The sequence below is a fragment of the Panulirus ornatus genome, chromosome 3 (genome assembly GCF_036320965.1).
Source record: "Panulirus ornatus isolate Po-2019 chromosome 3, ASM3632096v1, whole genome shotgun sequence".
In the NCBI taxonomy this organism is placed as follows: domain Eukaryota; kingdom Metazoa; phylum Arthropoda; class Malacostraca; order Decapoda; family Palinuridae; genus Panulirus; species Panulirus ornatus.
In genome coordinates, this window is record NC_092226.1 from 15,760,396 (window position 1) to 15,766,027 (window position 5,632).

Sequence of the window (5,632 nt, forward strand, 5' to 3'; positions counted from 1 at the left end):
AAAAATCTTTCTCTTTTCTCTTTTGTTTTCCTCGATCTTCATTGCCATTACCCTGCCTGTCCGTGCTACAGGGACGTTTGCGAGCGTCCACAAAGACAACGACGAAAATAAGACTTTTTTGGATGATGTTGTACGAGGTTTTCTTTCAATGTTCCTCTTAAATGCAGTCAGATATGATCGTATACCGTACACCAGCAACTTCCAAAGGCTTTGGCATATCTGTATCAAGTGGTGGTTGATAACCTGTTATCAAGTGGTGGTTGATAACCTGTTATCAAGTGGTGGTTGATAACCTGTTATCAAGTGGTGGTTGATAACCTGTATCAAGTGGTGGTTGATAACCTGTGATAACTGATACGTGCGACGTCAAATGATCGACTGCGACCAAAGTTATCAAAATTTTTCCTTAAAACGATTCGTTTTTTCGGAACTTAGAAGTTTCTTTTATTATCTGTGGTAGTGAATAAGGATTACATCTTTTCATATGTTATTTAATGAGTTTTACTTTGAATAAATGTGATCGAGAGGAAGGAGTGGGAAAACGAATTGTTTAAACAGAGTAGAAGTGAAGTAATTTTTTTTTCTCGTCTGTACCCTACTGTGGACTGGATCTCTGTTCAACTATGAATAACCTTTATTTCGAATCTTTAGAGAAAAAAAAAATATGATGTTCATTTCCTGCATATCTTTTAAGCGCTTCATTGTAAAAAAGAAACAATTCCATTTTCCCGAAAGACACCATGAAGAAAAAGCCATAATCATTTTTTGTCTAACCATTGACAACAAGTACAGGTATATTCGTGATAAGTGCTGGTAATTGAGCAAATCATAATGACTGCGCCGAAATTTTGCAGCAACGGGTTCGTTTCCAAATTAGCACCTTGCAACGCCACTAGTCACACGAGAGCCAGTCAATTGTATCAGGGTTTTACTTTTTTTTTTCACACCATCGCCGTTAATGAGACTCAAGCACACGCGGCTCAAATCCCACTGTATCGTGAGGTGCGAACTGAATGTGGGAAGTATTACTACGCCTCCTGGAAGCATCATCTCTCGTGCCTGGATGTGAAGAAGACGAGAATGAGAATCAACTTCCCTCTGCAACATCATCTACAGTTAAGAATCTCAAGACACCGGGGTAATTATCTCGTTGTACGTCTTCGTCAGCGTTACAGGGCTCCTCCTGCAGGCGAGGACGCGCGCTCTCTCGATGAGGTTGTATTCTCGTCAAGGGATGGAAAGGAGTACAGTCTCGTCGAAGGACGTTCTCATTCCAAAGGGACGCCATCATTGCCCTCCTCCTGCTTGGAGCGCAGCCTGGAAGCATCAAGAACCCCCCCTTTTCCCTAAACCTCCAACCCCCCCCCCCGAAAACACACACACACACACACACACACACACACACACACATATATATATATATATATATATATATATATATATATATATATATATATATATATATATATATATATATATATATATATAAATATGTACATATATATATATATATATATATATATATATATATATATATATATATATATATATATATATATATATATATATATATATGTACATATATATATATATATATATATATATATATATATATATATATATATATATATATATATATATATATATATATTCTGGAGTTGCAAAATGATGATAAATGATACACATTCCTTTGTGTCATGGAGCACTTAATTTTTCTATCATGATACATTTCAAATAGTTCTTTTTTTTTTACATAAACATAAATTGCTCAAATTCTTCCTTTGGCAACTCTGTGAAAAATCACAATGCTCGTATCTTTGACACTTATAATTACGTTAATTAATGGTTTACGTCAGTAGCTTACCTCAAGCAATTAACCTGAAGCAGTAAGCTGAAAATGACAATACTGAGCCAACCTGCTTGTTGATTCTTCTGTAAAGATAGATATACTTTGTTTGTGGTTGTTAAGATACTACAGAATGGTTTTAATAGATCAATATACTTTGTTTGTGGTTGTTAAGATACTACAGAATGGTTTTAATAGATCAATATATTTTGTTTGTGGTTGTTAAGATACTACAGAATGGTTTTAATAGATCAATATAATTTGTCTGTGGTTGTTAAGGTACTACATAATGGTTTTAATAGATCAATATAATTTGTTTGTGATTGTTAAGATACTACAGAATGGTTTTAATAGATCAATATAATTTGTCTGTGGTTGTTAAGGTACTACAGAATGGTTTTGATAGATCAATATAATTTGTTTGTGATTGTTAAGATACTACAGAATGGTTTTAATAGATCAATATACTTTGTTTGTGGTTGTTAAGATACTACAGAATGGTTTTAATAGATCAATATACTTTGTTTGTGGTTGTTAAGATACTACAGAATGGTTTTATCAGATCAATATACTTTGTTTGTGGTTGTTAAGATACTACAGAATGGTTTTAATAGATCAATATATTTTGTTTGTGGTTGTTAAGGTACTACAGAATGGTTTTAATAGATCAATATACTTTGTTTGTGGTTATTAAGACACTACAGAATGGTCTTGATAGATCAATATACTTTGTTTGTGGTTGTTAAGGTACTACAGAATGGTTTTAATAGATTAATATACTTTGTGGTTGTTAAGATACTACAGAATGGTTTTACTAGATCAATATACTTTGTTTGTGGTTGTTAAGGTACTACAGAATGGTTTTAATAGATCAATATATTTGTTTGTGATTGTTAAGATACTACAGAATGGTTTTAATAGATCAATATAATTTGTTTGTGGTTGTTAAGATACTACAGAATGGTTTTAATAGATCAGTATACTTTGTGGTTATTAAGATACTACAGAATGGTCTTGATAGATCAATATACTTTGTTTGTGGTTATTAAGATACTACAGAATGGTTTTAATAGATCAGTATACTTTGTTTGTGGTTGTTAAGATACTACAGGATGGTTTTAATAGATTAATATACTTTGTTTGTGGTTGTTAAGATACTACAGAATGGCTTTAATAGATTAATATACTTTGTTTGTGATTGTTAAGATACTACAGAATGGTCTTGATAGATCAATATACTTTGTTTGTGGTTGTTAAGATACTACAGAATGGTTTTAACAGATCAATATACTTTGTTTGTGGTTGTTAAGATACTACAAAATGGTTTTAACAGATTAATATACTTTGTTTGTGATTGTTAAGATACTACAGAATTGTTTTAATAGATCAATATACTTTGTTTGTGGTTGTTAAGATACTACAGAATGGTTTTAACAGATCAACATGCGCTTGTTTATGAAGAATATTTTCTATTGGAAGTCTCATCATGGCAACATATGTTGTGTCCCAGTGAGTCCTGAAAACATATGTTGTATCCCAGTGTGTACTTATACGACCCATTCAGTCGGTCTCTAATTAGCATAGGCATTAATTAATCCCATTCATCTCGGTCTGAAGAAGAAGAATTCATACATACCTGGAACGTTTTCATCAATAATCACAGATGCAAAGATGACTAATTAAGTGTCTGTAACCCCAGACTGGCAGCTGATTAAGCTTTTGAGCTTAATCAGCTGGAATCCTGTGAGCCCAAGCTTCATTTGTGATAGCTTTTTAATTGTAGATTTCAAGGCTGTTGGCAGTGGTCTGGTGACAAGTATGTGAACGTAAGAGAAACCTTTTCTACATACACATACTCCAGTTCATAAACTGTAAGTTGCTGTTCTATGTAAAGCATGAGAAAGGGGTTATAATCAGTGATAACAAGCAAGAAAGAGGTGAAGAGATGGAGTGAGTATTTCAATGGACTGTTGAATGAGTATTATGATAAGTTGGCAGATGTAGGTTGTTTGTGAAGTGGAGGTGTGTGGAGTGACGGAGTCATGACAAATGGTTTGATGAAAAGAGAAGAGGTGGTGAATGCCCCGAGTAAGATGAAGTACGTCAAGGTGGCTGGAGTGAATGCCATTGAAGTTCAACTTCTCAAGGAAGGGGATGACAGTGTTGTTGGTTGGTTCGTTAAGATTTTCATTGTGTGTATGGTCATGGTGAAGTGCATGAGGACTGGCGGAATGCATGTAGAGTGCCATTGTATAAAGGCAAGGGGAGAAAAAGTTGAGTTTTCGTACTGCAGACGTACACGTTTATTGAGTATATCAGGTAAGGTGCATGGGAGAGTGGTGATTGAGAGGGTGATGGCATGTACAGAGCTGCAGACTGGGGGAAGAACAATGTGGCTTCAGAAGTGGTAAAGAATGTGTGGATCAGACGTGTGCACTGAAGAGGTGTATGTGGCATTTTGAAAGGCCTTACCAGAATCCTCCTCCCTGTGGTCGTTAGTGTAAAGTAACCTCCAGTGAGACTGTATCATCTTGCAGAACTCTGTGTGTGTGTGTGTGTGTGTGTGTGTGTGTGTGTGTGTGTGTGTGTGTGTGTGTGTGACTACTTTACCTACGATCTATGAATACAAGGCAGTGTATTGCATTCACTTGAAAACAGGATACAAGTCTTGAGTGAGCCTCTGAGGCTGGGGTGAATTTGGGGTATACGAATCCTTAGATACATCAGGGATGTTTGAATGCTCTAAGCTATAACGACAAGAGGGAGTTGAGTGATCGCAATAACGTGAGGAACCCCTTTTTTGTCACGTCAATAGTATCTGAAACCTCCATCCAATGTCACAGGCGTTACGAATCCTCTATGATGACACTCTTATGGTTTCACCAACCCACTGCACACGTAAACAACATCCCCAGTACACATTAGTAGCAACTTAACAGCATTAAGTCGAGTGCTGACTTGTGTCGATTGGGGAGAAGAGTGCTGACTTATGTTGATTGGGGAGAAGTGATAATTAACAGCCTTAATAACTCTAATTAGAACGGAAATAGTTATGAACCGACCAAACCCGCCTGACCTTTCCTAATGACAGCTTCAGGTAATGTTTGTCTATCTATACGAAGGAATTCAAACAGCAACATACCATTGGGTCCCTTCGAGGATGTCTGTGATACTTTTCATGTAGCTAAGGAGAAGCAAATAATGTTTGTCGTAGATCTGAAGTGAAATGATACTATCAGGTCTCTTCTTATACGTATCTACCTTACTGCTACCAACCACTCTGTGATTGGTAAAGCATTCCGTATGTTAACAATCCTGTTGAAGAAAAAGATATCTCGCCTCTTTCAGAGTAAAACGTCTGCCCACGAGAGTGTAACCATTACTACGAGTGAAATCATACGAATCTAATCCTATGAAAGTCGTTATATAGAGATTATGGAAGACTTTGATGCTTTTTTTGGAATGCCTATATCAAACAAATCACCTCTTAATCTTCTCTAAATAGATTTAAATCGTTTAGTCAGCTCTCTTAGGATTTGTTTCTTAGTCCGGGAATCATCTTGGTGGCTCGTCCCTGTACTTTCTCCATTTTCTCTCTGTCTTTCCTCAAGTTGGGTGACCAAAACTAAACACATTACTCAAGATGGGGACACTCAAGTGACTAGTAAAGAGTAAGGACAATTTCCCTTGGACTTAAATTCGACAGCCGTACCTATAAATCTAAGAACCTTCTTCGTCTTTTTTTTTTTTAACAGCTTTTGTGCACTATTTACTCGCGTTTAGATC